The sequence below is a fragment of the Phascolarctos cinereus genome, unplaced genomic scaffold (assembly GCF_003287225.1).
Source record: "Phascolarctos cinereus isolate Bilbo 61053 unplaced genomic scaffold, phaCin_HiC Scaffold_726;HRSCAF=1367, whole genome shotgun sequence".
Lineage (NCBI taxonomy): Eukaryota > Metazoa > Chordata > Mammalia > Diprotodontia > Phascolarctidae > Phascolarctos > Phascolarctos cinereus.
The window spans coordinates 364,994,889-365,021,319 of NW_027556098.1; the positions used below are offsets into that span (position 1 = coordinate 364,994,889).

The window sequence follows — 26,431 nt, forward strand, 5'->3', positions numbered from 1 at the left end:
ATTGAGGAACAGCAGAACAAGCTGTGATATATGATTGTGATGGAATACTATTGTTCTATAAGAAATGATGAGTAGATGGTTTCAGAAAAAACCTAGAAGACTCATATGAACTGATATAAAGTGAAGTGAACAGAACCAGGAGAACATCTTACACAATAATAGCACTACTGAAAGGATGGCTAACTGTGAAAGACTTAGCTACAATGATCCAAGGCAATTTCAAAGGACCCACGATAAAAAATGCCATCCATTTCCAGAGAGAGAAAATCGACAAACTCTGAATGCAGTTATAAATATACCTTCCTTTGCTTTTTTTCTTTTTCTTTTTGGTCTGTTTCCTTTTGCAACATGGCTAATATGGAAATATGTTTCGTTTGACTTCACATGTCTAATCGATATCAAACTGCTTGCCTTCTCAAAGTGTTGGGCAGAAGCAGAATGGAGGGAGAGAATTTGGAAATCAAAATTTTTTAAAATGATTGTTAAAAATTTTTTTACATATAATTGGGAAATATTCAATGAAATAAATAAAAATATATTTTTAAAAAAGAAATGTTTTCTTGCAAATCATTTTCATTTTTTTTTCTATTTGTAGGGCTTTCTCCATTTTCATCCTTGAATGCCCTTGGGATGACTTTGCTCAGTTGGATATCTTGCCTCACTTTTAAAAATTGTTTTTATCCTCCACTGCCTCTTTCTGCTTTGTGAAGTAAATAATTGTCCATCATCCTTTCATGTAAGATTTTATAGAATGAGTTTATATTCTTATCCATTACTGCCTCTGGCAGTCATCTCTTCCCCACTGGTAAGTAAGTCAAATGTTTGGTGACCATGTCACTTTTGGAAATCTTCTGGTTTCTTTGTGGTAGCAATTAATTTATATTAGTTTAACTTCTGGATGGAATTATCATAATTGGTATTGATGTTGCTTCTGTTGTCTATTTCTCATTTTTTAATTTTTAACAACTTAAACAATTCTGGTTTAAATCTTAATTGTATGTCAAACCTTTTTCTCATTATTATTCTTTCTTCTACTTTATTATAAATTCTGATCTTAGATCTGACAAGTTGGTAGTCTGACTGTACAAATGCAGCAGACTCTGGGATAACTCCCAAATCCATAAAAAGTGCTTTTCTGTTTATTAAAATGTAGTCAACTTCATTCTTTATGTTACTTGCTATGTTCACTAATGCACTGTTGCTATGTTCAGTGCTTACCAATTTTATTTTTCTGAAGAATGGTTTCATGATATAGAACGTGAGGTTTCTGTATGATCTATAAGTCTTCGGTCTCTTTCATTTCTTTCTTCTGAATCACACTTCCTTATCATTTCTCTTTGTTCTCATCTTTTTCCACTTTTGTATCAAGGTCAACAAGTATCAAGGTGCATGTTGATTTGATTTAGAGTATTTTAGCAAGTTCTTTATTGAATTTTTCTACCACTTTATTCTTACCAACCAATGTTAATGCATAACCTGAAGTTATTTTCACAGTTGTCTTTTGGCAAATGCTTATTTTTAGTACTGCAATACATGATGATCCAAAGTCCCATAAAATAATGTTTCTTGTAGCTTTGAGGCACATAGTTTACCTCTCCAAAGAGTATCTGTCAGACATTCTTCCATTTGGTTAGAACTTTCTTCTGGTTTCATTTATAGCAAGAATGTCAAGGTTGATATGATCCAGTTTCTCCAGCAACATGTTCAATCACTAGTCACTAAGCAAGGATCTCACATTTAGATAATCAAAGGCAGATTAAAGTTTTCTGACAATCTAAAAACTGTGATTATTAATACCCTCTCTCCTCTTTCCTACCAGTCTGCCACTGTCATAGAAGAAATGGAAGGGAGTCACAAAGGGCTGAGGGTAATTTTTCATTTTTCTTTATTTTATGGGTTGCTATGGCCAAAAAAATTTCATCACCAAGTGACCAGCTGGTGATACATATATACATACATATAATACCTTAATATTAGATATGATACTAATAATCATATATGAAAGGCAAATCAAGTCAATTTCAATGCTATTGTGATGCTGTTATAGCTTTCTAGTTCCAATTCTCAACTCTAATTAACAGGAGCTTCAATGAAGCACTACATAAAGACACCTGTAAAAAAGGTTTAGCTTTACCTACATCTTTCTAAGTTGTATACTTCCATTTGCATTAAATATTTCACAGGGAACTTCCCACTTCTAACAAAATGTGATAGGAACCCCCAAGGAAGAGAAAACTATGTATCTAGTACAATTCCTATCATAATGGCAGCAGCAGCCACAATTCTCTCACACTAGAGGGAATGAGGATTCTTTAAAGTAGAATCCTCGGGGCAGTGAGGTGGCGCAGTGGATAGAGCACCAGCCCTGAAGTCAGGAGGACCTGAGTTCAAATCCAGCCTCAGACCAAACATTTGACACCAGCTGTGTGACCTTGGGCAAGTCACTTAACCCCAATTGCCTAAAAATAAAAAAAAAATTTAAAAAAGTAGAATCCTCTAACCCAGAAATATAATCTACAAAGAGAAGGTGTTTCCAGGGCTTTTAAGGTATAGAAAAAAAAAACAATGCTTGATGATCACCCTGTGTGCAAAGCACTGACTTAGCTGTTGTGGAGATTAGAAAACTTATATTAGTAACTTATATTACAATCACCTCTTTCAGTGATTATGAAATCTAGTCTCCCTTAACTAGGAGGAATCAAGGGAGACAAAGCAGAAGATTCTAAAAATTAAACAATCCAAAAAGGTAAAAAAAGCAATAAAAACTAAAGTACAAGACATAAAGAAACAGTATACATTATTAATTGCTAAATGAATAGTATGACACAGAATTTTAGAGTTGGTGGTCCATTAAACACATAGTCCAACCCTTTTATGTTACAGATGAAGAGGCTGTAAAAAAAAAAAAGTCCTTGCTCAAGGACCAAAAACAAATTAATGGTACAACTGGCACTAAACTCAGGTTTATTTTCTTCCACTTCAGTCCTCTTTGGTCTGGGAAGGCTCTGTAGAGGGACCTGAGTTGACTCTTGAAGTTCTAGTATGGTCACAAGGTAGATTGAGGAGGACACTACAGCTGGGAAAAACAGAGTGAGAATAAGCAAAAATGGGTCCAGTTTTGCATAGGATTTATATGAAATAAATTTTTTAATTGCTCTGAAAATTTCTTCTTCACAGATTCTCTCAGGACCCAGAACTAATATAGGATTTGGGTTCTTGGAAACATTGGTTTACATTTTATTTCATATACATTTTGATAAAATGCATTTTTCTTTCCATCAACTCTTGATGTATTTAGTACCACAGAGAAGGATTTCATCCCCAAAGAGGCCTCTTTTGGGTTGACACTTACCTCTAGTTCAGCTAAGCTTTTTAAGGGATTCAGTGAGTTGTCAGTCGTTTATTGTTTTTACCTCATCTTCCAGAAAGAATAAATTGAGACAAGTTAGAGAGAGGGAGGAGAAATGCTGGTATTCTACATTCTTAATTAAATTGCTACCCTCTGTTTCTAGAATCATATATAACAAACAAATCAAAATTTCAAACCAGTAAAACAACACTATACACACATACAGAATTATTTATGTTGATAGGATAGGCAAAGAACAGATATAGCTCCTACTCTGATCTTGTCACTCTCTTATTCAAAAATCTTCCATGGCTCCTCACTGCCTACTAAATAAATCAGGATTATAGGATACAGAGGATACAGATTATAGGATACAGAGCTGGAACAGACCAAAGAAATCATATTATCCAACCCCTATGTTTTACAGATGAGAAAGATGAAACCCAGAGAGTTTAAATGCATTGCCCAAAATCACAAAGATAGTATCAGATGTGGTATTTGAATCCATATTTTCTAAGTTCAAAGTCCTTAGCCTGGCATTCAAGGTCTTCCATGCTCAAGCCCCAAATTTACCCTTCCACACCCCTCTTCTACTTGTTCCCTTCTCTCTCTCTCTCTCTCTCTCTCTCTCTCTCTCTCTCTCTCTCTCTCTCTCTCTCTCTCACACACACACACACACACACACACACACACACACACACACACACAAACCAGCTAACTTGAACTACTTGCTATTCTCCAGTCTATGAATTCCTGACTGTGTTTGGTCAGACTGTCTTGTCTCAAATGATCTCCTCCTACCCGTTCTTCCTGTCCAATTTCTACCAACGATTCAACGCTGAGTTCAAATTTCAAATGCCATGTCCTCAATGAAGCCTTCCTAGTTCTCCCTAGAAAGGAACAATTTTTCCCTCCTCTAAATTCTCACAATACTTTGTATTCTTCTTATTGCATCTCCTACTTAGTATTATGATTATATGTGTCCATGTTTTATCTTCCCTACTAGACCATAAACTCCTGGATTATAAGACCAAGTCTTAGGAATTTTTATTTCTCCTACAGGTACTATACCTAAGGGCTTAGTAAATATTTTTGGAATGAACCAGTCAATACAAAGGACCAGTGCATTACTGAAAAAGTTGACTGTAAATTACAGATAGTCCTCATCAACATACCTAGAATGGCTGGGCAGGAAGAATGCCACAACCAGGGGTACCCTACTCTTTTATCTTCTCCAGTAGCTGAATACTCTCATAGGGTCTTTAAATGAGATGGAAGACCACTAGGACTTACTATTTGCCCTGTTACAGCCTCCTAACATCTTCTATCTGCCCTGCCTCTAAGTCCTACAGTCCCATGGCATTATCATCTTGACTATGTAAGTAACCTAAGGACTCTGGGCCTTGCTATTTGACCTACCACCAAATCCTAAGGACTTTCAAGCTTTTCCATCTGCCCTATGGCTAAACTTTCTTTTATGTGTTTTCTCCCCCGAATAGAGTTCCATGAGAACAGGGACTGTCTAATCTTTTCTATTTCTATCCCCAGCAGTCAGCACAGTACTTAAATACTCATTCATCCATTCATTCATGAACTATCTGTATGACTTGTGAAAAAATTAATAGATTATGTTTAGGTCGACACTTTTATTTTTAGACTAATAGTTTTCTTAACTGTCAGCGGGTTTTTTAAATTCAGATGGTGATAAAAGAATAACTATAAGTTTAATTTGAGTTTGAAATTCTTCCATTCCTTAGAGATCCAGATTAAGTACTACTTCTTCTATGAAATCTTGCCCAATTATCCAAGCTAGAAGAAATGTCCCCCTTGCAACTTTTCCCTTCTAGAATTTCTAATAACACCCTGGCCCTCTTCTTTATGATACATATCATATTCTAACTTGTAGCATTATTATATGTGTACAGGCCTTGTTTCCCTACCAAGATGATAAATCCCTTGAGAATAACGAATGTGTTTTATTTCAGGATCTTGATCTTGCTTAATATGAATAACTTTTCTACTTTATCTTCTAGCTGAATGAGAAGAGTAAAGGGAAGGGGTTTTTTTGTTTGGTTGGTTTTGTTTTTTTTTTTGCTTGGGAAGGGCACAAAATGTTCATTAAAAAAATTGGGAAGAAAGGTGAAGCGAAGTGAAGGTAACATAGAATAGTGAAAAGAATACCTGATTAAGAATTAGAATATTTGGGGTTTTGTTCCAACTAACTAGTTGGGTGACTTCACAAAAGTTACTTCCTTTAATAGATCTTTGGTTTTCCCACCTGCAACATAAGTAAGTTTTGCCTAAAGAATTATATCACTAATTAAGGGAACAAAACAGAAATTACCTTTCAAATCTATGGCAAGGAGAAGAGTTTATGATCAAACAAAGGAGAAAATCTTAGAAGATAAAACTTTGATTGGATAATTTAAAAAAATTTTTTTTTGGCTAGGCAATGGAGTTAAGTGACTTGCCCAGAGTCACATAGCTATTAAGTGTCAAGTGTCTGAGGCTACATTTGAACTCAGGTTCTCTAGACTCTAGGGCCTGTGTTTTATCCACTGTACCATCTAGCTGCCCCACAAAAAAATCTGCACAAACAAAACCTATGCAGCTAAAATTGGAAGAGTAAATGGGAAAAAAAATCTTGGCAGCAAATTTCCCTAATAAGACTCTTATTCTTTTAAAAATTTGATTTTACTTTTTCAATGAACAAAAATCTATTTTCTCTTCCTCCCAACTCTACTGCTCATTGAAAAAAAGAATAACAAAACCCTTGCTCTCTATATATGCAAAGTCAATCGAAGCAAATTCTTGAAATGGCTATATCCAAATAAATCTCAGTATGTATCCTGAGTCCATCAGATCTGTCAGGAGGTAGGCAGCATGTTTCATTGTGGGTCCTCTGGAATGGTGGTTGGTCACTGCACTGATCAGTTCTTAAGTACCTTGTCCATCTTTACAATGTTGTTATTGTATAAGCTGTTCTGATTCTGCTTACATTAATTTTTAAGTCACATAAGGAACTGATTTAAATTTGTAGGCATAAGAGCCACTTTCTAACTGATAAATGGTCAAAGGATATGAACTAGCAGTTTTATAAGAAAAAAATCCAAATTTCCCATACTTATATGAAAAAATGTTCCTCCTCCTCCTCATCATCATCATTAATATTTATAAAGCACTTACTATGTATCAGGCACCGTGCTAAGCACTTTACAATTATTATCTCATTTGCTCTTCAGAACAAGGGCTATTATATCCCCATTTTACAGACTAGAAAACTAAGGCAAACAGAGGTTAAGTGACTTGCCTAGGGTCACACAGAACAGTAACTGTCTCAGGCTAAATCTGAACTCAAGTCTTCCTGATCCCAGGTCCAGTACTCTATCCATATCTCTACCTAGCAGCCTAATCACTAATAATTAAAAAAATGAAAAATTTAAAAATTGTGAACGGTTCTACCTCATACCCATCATCAGATTGACAAAACTGACAAAAAGTAAAATGACAAATGTTGTAAGGGCTTTAGGAAAACAGGCACATCAATGTACTGTAGGTAGGACTGTAAAATGGTCTAGTCATTCTGGAATATAAAATGTAACGATGCTCAAAAAGTTGCTAAACTATACATATCCTTTGACTCTGTATTACCACTACTAAGTCTATGCCTTACATAGATCAAAGAAAGAAAAAAGGATTCCTGTATACAAAAATATTGATTGCAGTTACTGTTGTGGTGGCAAATAACTGAAACTAAGGGGCTATCCATCCATTGGAGAATGGCTAAACAAATTATGGTATATGAACACAATGAAATATTTTGATAAAAGAAATGAAGAAAGGGAGGGTTTTGGAGAAACGTGGAAAGACCTGTATGATCTGATACAGAGCAAAGTAAACAGAACCAAGAGAACAATTTATACACTAACAATGTTATACAAACAACTCTGAAAGACTTCAGAGCTTTGATCAACATAATGACCAACCACAATACCAGAGGATCCATGATGAGGCATGTCACCCACTTCTTAACAAATGAGTGATAGTCTCAAGGTGCACATGGAGAAATAAATTGGGGTAGGGAGGAGAGGTAAGAGGGAAAGAAAATAGATTTCTGTTAATTAAAAAATTAAGTTAAATTTCAGAAAACTAAGTTGGGCCAAATCATCACTAAGATTTATTCTAACCCCAAGACTCTATAATCGTAACTGTAATGATTTCATAGAAGCATAACATTGGGGGGATAAGGGTACACTTCAGACAGGAAGGGGTTTTGACAAATCATCTGCGTTTCAGCCAGTGATTCTCAAATGTTTTTATGTTCTGATATTTTGTCATTGATTCTGATATTTTGACTTTTATAAATTTCTTCTAAAGTGCTAGAGAGTATATACTGTAATTTACTGATTTAGAAATCACAGGATCACAGATTTAGAGCTCAAAGGGACTTCAGAGACCATCAAATCCAACCTTTTCTTTTTTGAGGAAATTGAGGCCCAGGGAGGTTAACTAAATTGCCTAAGGTCACACAGGTAGGTGACAAGATGCAGGGTATAAGTCCAAATTTCTGAATTTAGGTCCTCTGACTACAGAGCCTGTGCGAGTTCCATTAAAATTAAGTTAATTTCAGTTTGGAGCATTGAGTTAACTGGAGACACCAGGAGATGTGTTACAAAATTTGGGTCCAAAGCTAATCTAAATCATTTAGGCCAGCTGTCTCTTTCATCGTTAAGATTTTTAGTACCACAGAATCACAGAATGTTAGAGTTAGAAAGAACTTTAGATATCATGCAGTCAGGAATTACATATTTAGAACTACAAGGGACCTTGGAAATTATCTATTCTAGGCCATCCCCTTCATTTAGCAGAGGAAGTCCCAAAAAGTTAAACAACTAGTCAATAGTTCTGGAACTCAAGTTCAAGTATTCTGAATCCAAATTCAGGTTTCTTTCCATCACTTCCACATGTATACTTTTGTCCATGTTGTTTCCTATTACACACTGTGGGGCATAATGATGAAAATAATTTTTCTTTCCATCATACTTGAGTGCTTCAGAGCAAAAGCACTAGCAGGAGTAATTGTAAAGCAATAAATTAACACATCTGCAAAAGTGCCCATAAGTGAATGAATGCTAAGCACAGCCAATAAAAGCACATGCAATGTGTATATATGCTTTCATTCTGAGAGTAAAAGTTCCACAAAATTACTTCAGTAAAATAAAGAAACACTTACCAAAAATACTGTTTAGACAGCACTAGATCTTGAAAAATTGCTGGTGGTACTTGGGTCTAAGACCCTTAACTATATTAACATCACAGGACACTTTATGAGAGGAAAACTACACAAAAAGATTAGCTAATAAGTCTAGAAATGTTGGGTTTGGGTTCTATTATAGTTTGTATTATTCTCATGTAGGCCTTTATTATTTTTCTCTCTAAATAATCTTCCATATATCCAGACCTGATCATTTTGTTTCCCTGCTCAAAAACCTTTAATGGCTCCCCATTGCCTTACAAATCAGATTCCCAACTCCTGAATCTTGAATAAGGCCTTCCACAATCTGACTCCTTATTTTTCCAGTGTTAGCTCACTCTATTTCTCTTCATGAATACTATATGTTAGTAATTACTCATTGTTTCATAAACATTACCCTGGCTTGCTTCCCATTCAACAAAATCCAATTAAATAACCTGAACTAGGCATTCAGACCAGCCTGAAGCCACAATGTGGCCAAGCCCTGCTTTTCTGGCTTCTCTACTGAGACAAACTACCTCCTACCTCTTTGCTAGGTTTTCTGACCTGCCCAAAGGCACAAAAAAAGGCTCCTACAATAACACCAAGTTTGCCACAAGTCACAGCAACAGGGCAGGTTGGAAAGTTTAGGGACTATGCCAATAGAAATTTTCAACCTTGAACCTTCTAATCACCTGCCTTCCTTGCTGTTACTCTGCCTGAACTCATTTCCCAAAAGTTAGTATACTTGCTACAATCCTCTGTGATAGTGAACCCCCTTGCTACTAAAGAACAAACTCCTTCATTACTCAACCTCAGTTGTCTCTTCCCTCTTTTCCAGTTCTTTGAGTCCTACTTCCCCAAAGTCCCACTCCACATCTACCCACTTCTTCCACTGTGCCTTCTGTGATGCTTTCTCTATAACTAAAATGACCTGCTTTCATCTTAAACCTCTTCTTTCTCCTTCATTCCATCTTCTGTAACTCACTAAGACCTGTCCCCCTTCCTGATGACACTGTTCCCCTGGGCATCCTTTTTAGTAATGTTTGCACTTTATTCTTACTGATTTACTAGTCATAGTGGTGGAATGTGAATATTCCTTGCTCCTCACTCTCACTTTCAGACTCTCTACCACAATCATTTGGCAACTTCTCTTCCTTCAGAGTTCTTTCAGTCCAAATTTATTACCCAATCCTGACTCTGGTAGCTGTTACTGACACCCAGGATATTCTCCTCACCTTTCTCAATGCATTTAGTACCTGCCCCACAGTCTTTGCCTCTCCGTCTCTACTCTAAATGCTCTCAGTCTAAAGAATTACTTAATCTACTCAATTTCCATATAACTACTCCTTTACTCCATTTCAGCTACACAAAAGGACATTTATATCCTTGATCTTGCCATCATTCCCAAGTGTTCCAAATCCATAATAAAGAACTCTGAAAGTTCTTTATCTGATCAGTTTTTTTATCTTTCCATCTCCTTATGCCTTACTCATATGCCTACTCTTTCTCCTCACCATGACCTGAGATCTCTCCATCCTTCAGTACTACTCTGAGCTCTGAAAGTACTCCCCTACCTTCCCATTCTTGCAACAGCCTCCTAACAGCCTCCTCCTGCCTCAAGTCTCTCACCAATCCAGTACAGCCCACATACTACCACCAAAGAAATTTTCCTTAAATGCATATCTGATCATGTGACATCCCTCCTTCCCCCCGACTCAAGCAACTCCAGTGGCTTTTTAATACTTCTAGGATAAAATATAATCTTTTCCGTTTAGCTTTTAAAGTCATATACAAGCCATCCCCCAACCTCTCTTTCCAGCTTCACTGGATATTACTCCTCCTCCAGCACTCTGCAATCCAGTCAAACAGGCCTTCTCTCTCTTCCTCACTTCAGACATTATAGCAGGAGTCCTTAGTTCCTCATGCGTGGAATATATCTCCCTCTTATCTGCCTCACAGAGTACCTCTCTTTAAGCCAAAGCTCAAGCAGTATTTTCTATATGAAGCCTTTTCCCCAAATTACTTTAGGTTTAACTACTTTGTATATATATTTGTTAACTTTACATTTGCAGTGTATATATATTTTATATGTACTTGTCTTCCCCTCTAGAATGTAAAATCACTGTGAACTGGGATTAACTCTTTGTACTTTTATCTCCAGTGCCTAGTACAATGTAGGTGCTTGAACACAGCAGGTACTTAATAAATATATGTTGACTGACTGACTCCTCAGTCAGTTCAACTCTAAGCTATCCACTACTCTGAAATCTCTGTTCCAGCCCATTGGTGATCAAATCTTGCCAAACCTGAAGCCTAGGTTACTTCCACCATTTACTACACTTACTCCTACTCATATGATACTGAACAAAACTGGAAAATATCACAAAACTGAACTGACTGGGTCCACTACAAATCTGTACCAGGTAATCTCAACTGGGCCTTTACTATAGCAAGACAATCCTACTATTCCTCCCTAATTGATTTCCTATCCCCACTCACTATAGCAGCCATTCCAAACATTTTCTTCTCTTATCAAGCCTCCTATAACATCTTTTGCTCCAACTCTTGAAGCTGAGGACCTCACATCATACTCTTCCAAAAATTTCAAGGTCAAGATTAAAGAGCTTCCCCTTCTTCCCTCTTCATCTTAAATCCCTTTGAAGCTGTCCTCCATCTCCCAAATACTGGCCCCTTTTATGCTGTTTACAAACATATACAGGTCTCCCCCATCCTTAAAAAACCCTCACTAGATTCAGCTATCATTCAGTATTTCTCCTCCCCTTCTCAGCTAAACTCTTCGAGAAACCCACCTACAACTAGTGACTCTACTTCCTCTTCTTTGTCTTCCAAATCTTCTGGAATCTGGTTTCCAATTTCATTCTTCATTTGAAACTGCTCTATCCAAAGTTAGTAGTGATTTCCTGATTGCCAAATCTAATGACATCTTCTCAGTCCTCATCCTTTTTGACCTCCCTGAAATCTCTGACAGTCAATAATCTATTTCTCCTGGATACTTCCCTCTCTTTAGATTTTAGGGACACTGCTCTTAATTGGTTCTTCTCCAACTTATCTGACTTCTCAGTCTCTTTTTTGGATTTTTCCAGGTCATCCCCACTAATTAAGGTTATCCTCAAGGATTTCCCCTGGCCCCTCTTCTAATCTTCCTCTATAATATTGTGCTTGGTGATGTCATAGCTGAACTACCATGGGTTCAATTATCCTTACACTGATGATTCTCAGATCTTGAGTCACCAACTTGCCTATCAGAGATTTTGAACTGGATGTCCCATATACATCTCAAAACCAATATATCTAAAACTGAATACATTATCTTTCCGCCCTTACTCTTCTTTCTTCCAACCCTATTACTGTCAAGGGTATCACCACAGTCTCAGTCACCCAGTTTAATCTTGGTGTCTTCCTCAACCCCTCATTCACACTTACCCTATATATCCAATCTATTGTCAAATCTTGTTAATTCTACCTTCTTAAACCTTTCTCATATACACTCCCTTCTCTCCATTCACACAATCACCATACAGTGAAAACCTTCATCACCTCATACCTGGACTACTGACAGCCTTTTAACTGATCTCCCTGCTTAAGACTTAGCCCATCCTTCACTTAGCTACCAAGGTGATTTTCCTAAAGCACAGGTCTGAGCATGTCACCTCACCATTCAATAAATTCCAGTGGCTCTATAGTACCTCCAGGATCAAATAGAAAATCCTCTGTTTGGAATTTAAAGCAAATCAGACAGCTAAGTGGTACAGTGGATAGAACACTGAGCCTAAAGTCAGGAATACTCCTCTTCCTGAGTTCAAATCTGGCTTCAGACACTTATTTAGATGCATGACCTTGGACAAGTCACTTAACCTTGTTTGCTTCAGTTCCTCATCTGTAAAATGAGCTGGAGAAGGAAATGGCAAACCACTCCAGTATCTTTGCCAAGAAAATATTAAATGGCATCACAAAGAGTTGGACACAACTGAAATGACTAAACAACAAAGTCAGGAATACCTGAGTTCAAATACAGCCTCAAACTCTTACTCTCTGTGTGATCCTGGGCAAGCTGCTTAACCATTATCTGCCTTAGTTTCTCAAGTGTAAAACGGGGATAACAGCACCTACCTCCCAGGGTTCCTGTGAGGATCAAATGAGATGACTGATATTTGTAAAGGGCTTAGCACAGTGCCTGGCACATACAGTAGTAGGCATTTAATAAATCAATCCTTCCTTCCTTCCTTAAATATTACATTCTATGTTCCTACACTATGCCTTCCCATTGGCTGGGCCCCTTGCCTAGAATGCTTTCCATCCATTTCTACCTCTTGGCTTCCTAGACTCAGCTCAAATCCCATCTTTTACAAGAGGTCTTTTCTGTTCCTGCTCCTTCTTCCCTCCAGGACCTTTCCTCTGAAATTCCCTCTAATTTACATGGTCTATATCTTATATATATAGATATAAGCTATACATAGGTACCACAGTGGGTAGAGCATTGTCTCTTGAGCCTGTAAGATTTGAGTTCAAAGCAGGCCTCAGACATTTCCCGGCCGTGTGACCCTGGACAAGTCACTTAACTGTTCTCTGCCTCAGTTTTCTCATCTGTAAAGCCAGAATAATAATGACACCTATTTTCCAAGGTAGTTGTGAGGATAATATTGGTAAAGTGCTTTGCAAACCTCAAAGCACTATATAAATGCTAGCTATCATTTCCAGATATTTGTATGTTGTCTTCCCTATCAGAATGAGCTCCTTGAGAGCAGGTACTGTTTTTGCCTTCCTTTGTATCAGCACTGCCTGACACAAAGTAAGGGCTTAATAGATGCTTGGTAACTGAATGCAGCCAGGGGTAACTAGGGCTTGAACTAGAATGGTAGTCATGGGGATCGAGGAAAGAGAAAGGATGTGAGAGATGTTAAAGTCATATATTGAAGTGACAGGACTTCACAACTGACTGAAAGTAGGAAATCAGGGAGAAGAAAGCATCAGAAATAAGTTAAGTTCTTGAGCCCGAGTAGTTAGAGTGATGGTGGTGCCATCTATAGAAACTGGGAAGATAACAGGAGGAGTAGGTTTAGGGATAAGATGACAAGTTCAGTTTTAGGTTAATAGAAGTCAAACTCATTCATTTAATTAAAACTTATTCATTTATTAAACAAACATTTCTTAAGCACTTATGAAGTCTTTCTGATCCTGTGCTATATGATGCAGTAAATGAAAAGATAAATAACACAGTGGTGCTTGCCCTCAAGGAGATTCCAGTTTAGTAGGAGATAGGGATTATAAAAATACCTGTAGTATGAGGCAGCACAGAGTAAGTACAATGAGAAAGGTGAAAGCTGCCACAGTAGTTCAGAGCTGGGAAGGATGACCTTTGCTGGCGTGAACAAGGAAGGCTTGAAGGAAGAAACAGCATTTAAACTGACATTTGAGGATAGGAAATATTTCAACAGGTTAAGTAAAGGGTGTGGGAAAGCATAACAAGAGAGCATCACAAGAACATCGTGTGCAAAGGCACACAGAGACAGAGAGGGGAGACAAAGGCATCTTTGGGGAATAGAAATAGTTAATTTTGGATCAGATCATAAGGCATGTGGAGACAAATGATAAAATAAAGCTGGAAGCATAGGCTGAAGTCAGAGTGAGCCAGTCTTGGATGACAGGCTAAGGACTCTATAGAATAAGTCACTGGATGGTTTTGAACACAGGAGTGACATAATGGGTGGAAGTTGCTAGGGTTGATGTAAGGAAGAATTTCCTAACAATAAGAACTGTCTAAAAATGGAGAGGACTACCTCAAAAGGTTGTGAGTCAACCATCAATGGAGGCTGGAAGCCCAAATGGTAAGGGAACATTGTATTGAGGAATTCCTGTATTGAGTATTAGTTGATTACATGATCTTTTGGTTTCCTTCCAACACCACAATTCTGTGCCCACCAGATCTACGAACTCAATGTGAAAACCTGTATAAATCACTCTATCCTTTCTCAAAAACTAACAGAATTTCTCTTTTAAGGCTAGAGTAGATTTAATCCAGTAGCTTTGGATTTTTATTGAAATGGACTAAGTGTTCATTCTTCCCAACCCCATTTAGACTAATAAAGTTCTCAGGCAAGTCAATCTTACGTTAAAAAAAAATTTTTTTTGACCTGAAAGCAAACGAGATTGGAGGTCAAGGGATTTGGGTTCTACTCCAGCTCTGCAAACCTGGATAATAACAACAATAATATGTGCTATTTCTATAGTACTTTAAGGTTTGAAAATCCCTTGTTTCACATCAATCCTGTAAATGAGGTACTTCGATTAACAGTCCTATTTTACAGGGAAAGAAGATGTGGCTCAGAAAGGTTAAATGACTTGCCCACAATCACACTGCTATAGTCAGAACTATCACTTAATGTTTCTGGGCCTCAATTATATCATCTGTAAAATGAAGGCACTGAACTAGATTATCTCTAAGGTCCTTTAAGTTCCCAAATCCTCCCATTCTATGACTACAGTGTCTCTCTTCCCTGAAGCAATGTACTTGCAGTGCCCCTTATACCAGTTAAGTCACAAACATTTATAGCATACTTACTCCTGTCAGTGCTAAGTGCTGGGGACACAAAGAAAGACAAAAATAGTTTCTGGCCTGAAGAAGCTCACCTTCTAATGGGAGAGAGAGCATGCAAACAATTGTGTACATACAGGATATATAAAGAGTAAATGAGAGGTTATCTCAGAAGGAAGACACTAGCATTAAGGGGGCCCAGGAAGGGCTTCTTGTAGAAGACGAAAGTTTAATTGAAATTTGAAGGAAACCAAGGGGCAGAGAGAAGGGAAAGCATTCTAGGCATGGGGAACAGGCACAGTGAAAATGCCCAGAAGTATGTAAGGATGAGCAAGGAGGCCAATCTCCTGTGATCATCCCAGGAGAGATGACAGAAAAGGTAAAAAGGGGCCAGGATGTGAGGGGTTTTAAAAGTCAAACAGAAACCAGGGATCCTTAAGTAGATCTTTAATCTTGCATAGCCAGCACTTAGCACAGCTCCTGGCACACCATAGGCACGTAATAAATACTTATTGTTTCTGACAGATCCCCAAGCTGGCTGTTGCTGCACTGAATTTGGCCAGGAATTACTTTAGTACAGCTGATAACGATTCTTATCCTTCTCTTGTCCCAAGGAGAGCACCTCTAATTTCAATGCTTTAGAGAAATGTGGTACAGTGGAAGTAGCACTGGACTTAGGTTCTAGTTTCAGCTCTACCACTTACTAGCTATCTGACCCTAAGTCAGGTCATTTTTCCTTTTGGGGGCCTCAGTTTCCTCTTCTGTAAAATGAAGGAACTGGGCTCAATGATCTCTAGGGTCTGTTTCTGTTCTAACATTCCCTGATTTGTAAAAATAGCTCCTCCTCATGAAAAGGCTAGAAATTCTTGCTTTAAACTGTAAATACCAAGAAGGTAGTGATTACAGACTTCTGTAAAGTGTTCCATATTAGAATAATGCACTTGAATGTGCCAATTATTTTTAATGATTTAGAGAAAGGGAACAAGAGTCTAAAAAGACACATAAGGTCTCAAAATTTAATAAAATTGCTAAGGTGTCCTAAACATGCCAGTAAAAGTTTAAAATCACCAACCAATTTTAAGAGTGAAGAAATGAGGACGTTAAAGTACCAGTTCTAATACTAGACTCACGTAGCTTCTGTTTGGTTGTTTTATACAGAGTGAAACTTTGCTTAGGAGTTGAAACTGGTCCCAGAAACAAGTTTGGCATTTTATCCACAAGGCCATCATGTTTCCCAAGGAAAGGGGGGGGGAGCTTTGATGCCGTCCAATTGACTGTTCAGAGGTTTGGGAGTTTGGGAAAAGGCCCTCTCACAAAAACAACAAAAAACCAACCCATATACTAGCATATGCTAACTGAAAGCAAATGAGGGGTAATAATGAAAGCAAACAACAAACATACCAACTTTTTTTCATACTAAGGTTTTGCATGAGCAGCTGAGACTGAGCAAAGAGATCAACCTGATAAGTCATTCCCCCTCCAACCAAATATCAAACTTGAAGGCTTGGGGACAAAGTCTGGCACTAAAATAGGTCTTCATTGTTCCCCTAAAGCATTGTTAGGCAGAGGTATGTTCAAAAACAGCAGCCTATTTCCTCTATAAAAACAGCCTCTTGCTTGCTCTTCTGACCTCCCCAGCAGGGTAAAGGACACCTGGGTGCACAGCGGTAGATGCCTGTTTACTAGGATGAAACATGACAGTACATAAACGAACAAAGAAATAAAAGTGCTTTTCATTTATCAAGTTGTCTCCCTTTTGGGGAGCCACTTAGAAAAACAGCCTAGCCACAAATCTGTCACCTCATCCACAGGGAGTTCTGCTCTCAAGGCACGTTTCCATAGGATATCACTCTCAACCCTCAAAAAGCCTGTGCAGGCTGACAAGACTATATTCATGTAGTGGCCTTGTACGTTCCTATCCCCCATTCTTAGGATGCTGCTTGTTCACCCACTTTAACCAGAGAAGCTCTCTCATGCTCAACTCCCCTTCCTCCACACCCATTTTCAATTTTGAAATCTAGTTTCCCGGTATATGATTCAAGTAACCAATGTCCTGAGGAAGGCAGAACATGTGAGTGTCCTCATGAAGCTCCACAGACAGAAACTGTCTGATGTTGCTGGGCCCACCTGATGGTCACAGTCTCATTTATTCCAAGTTCTGGGACAAACAGATATAATCTTTCAGAGGCGGGAAAAAGGATAGGCAGGGTGGGGTGGGGATGCACTGACACATTGCTCAGTATCCTAATCCCAAAGGAACCAGAACCTCCATCCTGGGTCCCCCCTTCACAATGATTCTGACAAAACCCTAGTCTGAACTCCTAGAGGCACAGAAATTCTCTCTCTACAACTCCAGCCCAAACCACAAAGCAGGTAGAGAGGGTCACCCTCTCAGAATCTCTAGAAGGTCACCCTTTCTAACACCCCAGTTTAATACTCATAATGGGGAGGGAAGGTCATATTCTCTGGGTCTCCAGCCCAGATGCCACAATGGAGAAGTTAGGGTCAGCTCTGCAGAGAAGATCCCATATGGAGTCATCCTTTTTGCAATGCCACCTTAGTCCTTATAAGAGGGCTGGGGAACCTTCCGCCTTGAGGTCACAGGTTCCCCACCTCTGCCCTGTAAGGTAGGGGCAAATCTCCCTTTCTATGTCTCTCATGAAGAGGAGGGATCATTTTGTGTTCTTATCTCAGTTTCTATGGAGTAGATTTCTATCCCTGTGTCCTGTTCAAATGAGGGCTTGTTCTGTATCCCAGTCCAAGACACCATAAAGAAAGTGTGGGGAGGGTCTCTTTCCCTGTGTCCCACATGGAGGGATCAGTCATCCTATCTATATTTCCTCTGCATCTTACTCAGGGGGGAGGGTCATCTGTGCTCTTGTTAAAAGTGGAGAGAGGAAGGTTGGTTGTCAGTACTTATGAGAGTGTTATCCCCTCTTCATTCCTAAAGGGAGTGGGGGACACTGTGTATGTGTGGGGACACTCATCTATGTCCTACGTGAGAAGGAGGTGTCATCTGTCTTGGGCCTTGTGTCAAAGCCTATGGAAGGATGTTATCTTCATGCATCCAGTATCCAAACCCTAAGGGGAGGGGGTTATCTCCTCTATCTCTGTCAGAGCCTTATGGGGGTGGGGAATCACTGTCTCCTAGGGTTCTGGTGTCAGAAACTGAGGGGATAGGGAATAATCAAGTCTGTGTGTGTTCAGGTTATCCCCTCTGCATCTTCTGTCCGACCCAGGGGAGGAGGGGGCAGCGTAATCCCATCTGAATCCCAGTACCTGACTGTGAGGGTGGATGGTAGAGTGGGAGTAGAGGAGAAATCAATCTCTCGTCTGAGTCTCAGGGAAGAGGGCTGTCCCACCCTACGTGAGGGGGTGTCATCCATCCCTTCTGGGTCCCTGGTCCGATTCTGAGGGCGGGGGTGTCATCCCCTCCGGGTCCCCAGACTGACCCTGTGGGGGAGGGGGTGTCATCCCCTCTGGGCCCCCGATCTGACCTTACGGTGGATGGGGGGGTTACCCCTCCGGGCCCCCGTCTGACCCTGTGGGGGAGGGGGTGTCATCCCCTCTGGGTGCCGGGGTCCCACCCCAGGGAGCCCCGTCGGTGTCCCAGGGGGATGTCACCGCCCCCTGGGCCCCCCTCAGCCGGGCGTGGGGCGCGGGGCTCTCCTCGGGGCCTGCTGGGCCCGGCCCGGGCCGGATGCCCTGACAGCCAGACAGGCGGGACCCTGACAGGCCGGCGGAGCGGCCTAGGACCCCAGGCCGCGCTGGGCCGAGCCGGGCAGGCCGGACGGCCGCGGCGCTTACCTGAGGCGGCTGAGGCGGAGGGAGGCAGCGGCAGAGGCTGAGGCGGCTCACACTCGCTCCCTTCCCGCCGCCATGTTTCCGCTGCGCAGTGTGAGGGGGCGGGGGCGGGGGCGGGGGAGGGGGCGGCTCTGCTCCCTCCTCCCTCCCCCCTCCGCTCGCCTTCTCCTCCCTCCCCACCTACTGCGGCCCGGGAGGGGAGGGCGCCGCCTAGCGGCCGGGGAGTGACCACACAGCCTCTCCTGGAAGCTCGCCAAGAGTCCCTCAGCCGGCACTGGCACCGCCTCCGCAGCAGCACCGGCCCGCGTGCCCCGCGCCGCCGCGCCCCCGGCACACCCCCTCCCCACCCCTGGCACGTCTGGCCGCGCGCGCGCACACGCGGAGGCGTGGGCAGCTCGCGCCCCCACTCTGACGTCCCCTCCCGCTGCCGAGGAGTCGGGCGCGCTCCCAGGCTTCCGCCGCCGTGCTCCGCGCCGTGCCCCCGACCCCAGCCAGTGTGCCAGACGTAGCCTAGGACCAACAGTCTAGACCCGTCTGGAAGGTCTTCGGAGGCCTTGCGGTCCTACCCCCCCCCTTTTAGCAGATTAGGAAACTGAGGCCCGGGGAGGTTCAGGGACTTGCCCAAGGTCAGAGGCGGGGGTGAAGGTCGGACCTCTGACTCCAGAGCCCATTCACCGTACCGTGGTGCGCGGATCTGAAGGCAGGAGTCCTGGGTTCAAATTCTGACGCTGACCCTACTTGTATGATCTTGGGTGAGCCACTTCCTTTGTAAAATGAGGAGGGTGAATTGGAGGGCCAGCAGAGGCCCTTCCAGCCCTACATCAGCCTCCTGCAGTGGTGTGACATCACACATATGCCCCTGGGAGTCCCCATATCGGCTGTGAATGGGGCTGGGCTCCACGGCCTTCTAAAGCCCCTTCCAGCTCTAAAGTTACGCTCTTATGGTTCTGTGACCCTCTCGCAGCCCCTACACATCCTAGGCAGGAGCTGCCTTGCATACTTGTCCTCCAGCCCCTACCTCTTTCTCACCCTGTGTTAGGAGGACTAGGAGCTCCTTCATGAGGGTCCCAGAATCCTAGCCTCCCCACCCTATCTCCAGCGCATCTCAAGCAGTACATGCAGCAGACCTCCCTCCCCTGCATACAGCCGGCTAGAAGGGGCCACAGCCCTCCATAACCTCCCCCCACCCCCATACAGACTCAAGCCCTAGCCTGGAACCACCTCACATCCCCCAGCTCAATCAGAGGCAAGCAGATTGACAGGTCAGAGCTAAAATGGCCCTTAGAGATCATCTAGCCCAATCCCTTTCATTTTACACATGGGGAAACTGAGGCTCAGAGAAGGGAAGTACCTTGCACAAGGGCTCACAGTTAGTAAATAACAAAACTAGCCTTGAACCTAGGTCCTCTGGTTTTCTTTCCAAGAAACTGTTTTGGTTTTTTTTTAGGGCAATTGGGGTTAAGTGACTTATCCAGAATCACACACCTAGTAGGTGTCAAGTATTTGGTCTGAGGTCACTTTTGAACTCAGCTCCTCCTGACTTCAGGGCCGGTGCTCTATCCACTATGCCACCTAGCTGCCACGAGCACCAGGTTGTTTATAATCAATGAAAATTGAGTCTTTGAACCCAGGTGTTAGAATCTTACAATGGGAAAGACTCTAAAGAAATCATATGGACCAGCTGCTGACCTTCAGAGAGGAAAAAATATTGTTATCCCCCTTTTACAGATGAAGCAACTAAGGTCTGGAGATGTCATGATTTGCCTAAAGTCAAACTGCTAGGAGTAGAAAGAGACCTTAGAACTGGAGTTTTGCTACTTACCAGTTCAAAGCTCTCTCCTTTCCAAAAGCTAGATGTGCTCTTATCCTTTTCTGGGTCCCTTTGTACCTCCTCCATGCCACTCCACTGCTGTTATTGAATGTCCTTCAAGGCTCACCTGAGGTGTCACCCCCTCCATGAAACTTTCCCTTAATCACCAAGCTGAAAGGGATCTCTCTCTGCTCACATCTCTCCTTTCACCTTGCTTAGACCTCCGGGCAATCTCAGTCTCCACTGTATGGTAGGCACTGATTTGTATGCAAAGATCTGGTGGTGTCACTCTTCTGCTTAACACCTTCAGTGGCTCCCTATTACCTGCCAAATAAAGTTCAAACTCTTGCCTGGCATTTCAGGACCTTCTAGTTTTAGCTCACCCTAACCCTAATCTTTTGCACATTTTCCTTGCCAACCAAACTAGACAGCTTGGTCCCTAGAACACACCCTTCATGACTTTAACTATATTATTCCCAATATCTGGAGTATTTTCCCTTTTCTTCTTTTTCTACTGATTTCCCAACTCTCCATCAAAAGCCTGATTCAAATGCTACCTCCTCCAGAAAAATTTCACTGATCCACTGACAGTAAGAACCATTGTCCTCAGATAGCACTTTGTATGTCTCTAATTTATTTCCCATGTATTATTTTGGTTTTGCTTTGATTTAGTTAAAATTCTTTTTCAATGAATAAAAATCAATTTCCTTCTCTTCACCACTGCTCTTCTGGGTCCTCCACCATTGGGGTGTGTGTGTGGGAGACCTTTTTCACAAATAGCATAGTCAAGCAAAATGAATCCCCGTATTGGCTGTTATCTACAACAATGTCTCCTGCACCCCAAGTTCATCACCTCTCTGCCAACAGGTGAGTAGAATGCTTCATCATCAATCCTTTGGAACCTTCATCATTACATTGATCAGAGTTCTTATGTCTTTCCAAGTCATTTGTCTTTGCAACATTATTGTTATTGTATGAATTGTTCTCCTGGTTCTACTACTCACTTCACTCTGCGTTAGTTAATACAAATCTTCTCAGGTTTCTCTAAAACCATCCCCTTGATTATTTCTTACAACACAATAGTAGGGTTTTCTAAGTATATCATCCTATCATCTGCAAAAGCTTTAAATTAGTTTCTTCTTTGTCTATGCTTATCCCCTCAATTTCTTTTTCTTGTTTTATTGCTATAGCTACCATTTCTAGTACTATATCGACGAGTGATGTGACAATGCACATCTTTGTTTTTCCTCTGATTTTACTGGAATGGTCAGTTGCTTATTATATTTATATGCCATAATTTGTTCAGCTACTCCACAATGGATGGGCACCCCCTTGGTTTCTAGATCTTTCTCCATGCAAAAAGTTGCTGTAAATACTTTTGTCTATATATATGTCCTTTCCTTCTTTTTTATTTTATTTATTTTTTTTATGTAGATAGGCTTAGTCATACTGTTCTACAGTTCAATAACTTTTGGGTCATAATTTCAAATTGTGTTCCGGAATAGCTGGACCAATAATTCAGAGCCCCACCAATAATGCTTGTTTTCCCTGAAGCCATGCCAACATTTGTCATTTTTCCTTGTTATTGACTTTGCCAATCGTGTGGGTGTGAGGTTAAACCTCAGAGTTGCTTTAATTTGAATTTCTCTACTTATTAATGATTTGGATAATTTTTCACATGACTATTGGTAGCTTGTATTTCTTTCTTAGATAACTGCCTGTTTCTATCTTTTGACATTTGTCAGTTGGCAAATGGGTCTTATTCTTATAGATTTTAATCATTTCATTTGACCTTGGAAATAAGACCCTTATCAATGAAACTTTCCACAAAGATTTTTCCCGTTACCTGTTTCTCCTCTAATTTTAGCTGCATTGTGTGTGGGTTTTTTTGTTTTTGTTTTTGTTTTTTTTTTTTACGACATTTGGGGTTAAGTGATTTGCCCAGGGTCACACAGCTAGTAAGTGTCAAGTGTTTGGTCTGAGTTCGGATTTGAACTCAGGTCCTCCTGACATAAGGGCTGGTGCTCTATCCACTGCACCACTTTGCTGCCCCTCACTGCACTGGTTTTGTTTGTGCAAAACCTTTTTGGTTTTATGTGGTCAAAATTGCCCTTTTTATCTGTTATCCCTTATTTGGTCATGGATTTTCTATTAGTATAGATCTGAAAGGTGGTTTCTTCCTAGATCCCATAATTTGTTATGCTATCATGTATCCATTCAGAGTTTATCCTGGTTTATGGTGTGAGGTGTTAACCCTATACCTAGTTTCTGCCAGACTACTTTCTAGTTTTTCCAGTAGTTTTTCTTTAAGAGTGAGTTTTTACCCCAGTACTGTGAGTCTTTGGGCTTGTCAACGGTAGGATAGTAGGTTTATTTGCTTCTGTATGTAGCATGCCCAATCTCTTTCATTGATTGACCTCTTTATATCTTAACCAATACCAAAGCATTTTGATTATTACTACTTTTTTGTATAGGTTGAGATATGGTGCTGTTAGGCCCCTTCTTTTCTACTTCTTTTTCATTATTTCCCTTGTGATTCTTGACCTTTTGTTCTTCCAGATTAATTACATTATTATTTTTTCTAGCTTAATAAAGCAATCATTAGGTAGTTTGATGTGTCACTGAATAAGTAAATTAATTAAGAGGCATTGTCATTTTGAATATATTGGCTCAGCCTACCTCTTAGCAATTGATATTTCTCTATTCAGGTCCATCTGTCTTTTTGTAAAGAGCATTTTGTAGTTATGTTCATAGAATTCCTGTATGTGTCTTGATATATGGTATCCCATATATTGAATACACTCTGTGGTCATACTAAATGGAATTTGTCTTCCTATCTCTTCTTGCTGATTTTGGTTGGTAATATGCAGAAATGCTGATGATTTATGTGGATTTATTTTAGATCCTGCAACTTTGCAAAAGTTATTAATTGTTTCAATTAATTTTAGTTGACTCTAGGATTTTCTAAACATACCATCATATCATTCGCAAAAAGCTATAGATTTGTTTTTTCCTTTGTCTATGTTTATTCTCTCATTTTTTTCCTTACCTTATTGCCACAATTACTATTTCTAGCACTGTATCAAATAGTGTTGGTGACAATGGACATCCTTGCTTTCCCCCTGATCTTATTGGAAAGGCTACTACTTTATTTCCATGATATATAATGTTGGCTCTTGGTTTTTATATATGTGTATATATATATATATATTACTTACTATGTTAAAGAAAGGTCTATTTATCCCTATGTTTTCTGATGTTTTTAACAGAAGTGGATGTTGTATTTTCTCAAAGCTTTTTCTGCACCTATTGATATATGGTCAATTATGTTTATAATTTTTCTTATATTAAGCACATTCTGCCTTCCTGGTATAAATGTAAGCTGGGCATAGTGTATAATCTTTGTGATGTAGTGCTATAGCTATTTTGTTAACATTTTATTTAAAAATTTTCCATCAATGTTCATTCAGGATCTTGGTCTCTAATTTCCTTTCTCTGTTTTCCCTATTTCTTGTTTAGGAATCAAAGCCATAGTTGTATCAAAGATGCATTTTGGTGAAATCTTTTCCTATTTTTTTCCTTTTAAAAATATTTTTATTTATTTTGTTAAATGCTTCTCAATTATATTCTTTTATTTTTGCAAACAATTTGTGTAATATTGGAATTGATCATTCTTTGAATATTTGATGGAAATTGCTTGTAAATCCATCTGGTTCTGGGTTTTTTTTCCTTTTGGAAGTTCATTTATGGCTTGTTCAGTCTCTTTTTTCTGAGATTGGGTTGTTTACATCCTCTGTGTCTTTTTCTGTTAATCTTGGTGTCTTATATATATGTATATATTTGTAAATATTCATCCATTTTATTTAGATGGTATATTTTATTGACATATTGTTGGACAATAGTTTCTAAAAATATCTTTTATTTCTTCTTCTTTTGATGTGATTTCTCCTTTTTCATTTTCGTGAGGAAAAAGTTAGCTTTAGGTTGTTGTTACCTGTGCATGTTTCCTGTGCTCCTGAACTAGACCATGAGTATCTTGAGGACAGAGATCACATCTTTACTAAACTTTATTTCTCACCTTCTACTCTTCACATGGTAGGTGCTCCATAAATGTTAGTTGAATGAATGGTCTCTTCTTCCCCCATTAGATTTGTAAGGCAGGGGCTGTGATTTTCATCCTGTACATATGCTTACACATAGAAGACCCTCAATAAGCATTTGTTAAATGAAATTGAGTGAGTCAGTTCAAGGATGATAGTAGTATCCTTGAGACATCAAGATGTTGGGAGAGAGTGAGGAAGCCCTTCACTCCAGCACATTGGGGAGACCACCTATGAACTTTGGGATCAATGCAGATGACAATCCTTTGGGATGGGCAGGCATAGATGGGTTGTGATCTGCGTTGTTGGAGAGAACTACTGAATCAATGAGATCCTAGATCCTTTTGAGCCTTTGAGAGATTCAGGAAAAACTTCTAACAATTAGAGTGGTTCAAAAATCCACTGGGCTGCCACAAGGGTGGGTTCCCTTTCATTGGAGATCTTCACACAGAGGCTGGACAACCACTTCTCAAAGATGGATATATATGATTCCTTATATATTATATAGTTATATTATACTAGAAAATAGACTTATAATATATGATAGTATATCATGTAATATATGGTTATAATTATATTAATATAGTACATATTCTTTTTTATTTCTCATGTATATAGTTGAGATTTCTTTTAGCTGTGGGTTGGATTAGATGGCTGCTGATTAGATGGAATATTGTAATTCTCTGGTTCTTTCAGCTTCCTGGTGTAGTGAAGGCTATCCCATGGAGCATTTTCAGAGTTGCCCTTCCTAGTTCTGATTCATCACTAAAAAGCTTTAGGGCCTGCTTCTAGCCATGAGTGACTCTACTGCTGGAGGACTTGACCTTTAAGATGACTAAGTGATCCTTTCATTGGCTACTGAGCCAGATGAGTGAATGATTTAGAAGATTTTTAAAAAGAGTGACAGCTTCCAGCTTGCTCTCTCTTGGTCCACCTCTCATATGTGGTAAGCAGCATCTAGTCTCTAGACTTGGGGACATGGTCAGTGATCTCTCTCCCACCTCACATGCCTTGAATCCCATCTAAACATAGACTTAACCAAGTGAGTTTACACACCCAGGCCCCTGGCTTATTTTCCACAGTATGTTTCCTGAGTAGGTCATAGAACATCATTCTTCAGCCAGGGGAAAAGATCCAGAGGAATTTTCAAGGGAATGAAGGTCCTGGGTCCCATTCAGTTGGAACTGACTGATGGAAAGGCAACTACTCTCATGCTTTTAGAAAACACTGTGCTCTATTTGGACGATGCAGAGCCAAGGTGAAATGTAAAATGTTTCTACAATCGGCTTTATGTCCATATGAGGTTGATGTTATCAGCCTTCTAATAGATTGTAGCAGTGGTTTTATGTTAAGCTACTGAATCCTGCTTTGGTTTTTGTTTTTTTGGGTTTTTTGGGTCAAATTTGTACTTATTGATGTGTGTTTAGTATTCCTTTTGTGCAGAGGAATAAAATGCCTGTCCTATACCTGTTTCATATTGTACATCGAATACTTTTTACTCTCTCTTACTTTTTGGGAAACCCTGCATGGGATCCTGAATCTAAGTTTTAAATGCTTTTTCCCTGGGGTATCAGGATGA

The 26,431-nt window shown here is 40.0% G+C and overlaps 1 protein-coding gene across 10 annotated transcripts in view; it reads right to left on the reverse strand.

The window, feature by feature from the left end:
- The window catches only part of SCMH1 (Scm polycomb group protein homolog 1), a 163,677-nt gene extending 144,685 nt beyond the window's left edge, over positions 1-18,992 (reverse strand). For 8 of the 10 annotated variants that reach the window (XM_078145493.1, XM_078145491.1, XM_078145492.1 and 5 more), the window contains exon 1: positions 18,946-18,992. The gene's annotated coding sequence lies outside the window, so the exon portion shown is untranslated. The remainder of the gene's footprint in view (positions 1-18,945) is intronic. The other 2 variants (XM_078145499.1, XM_078145498.1) reach the window with 2 other exon arrangements.
- Positions 18,993-26,431: the final 7,439 nt, after the last annotated feature.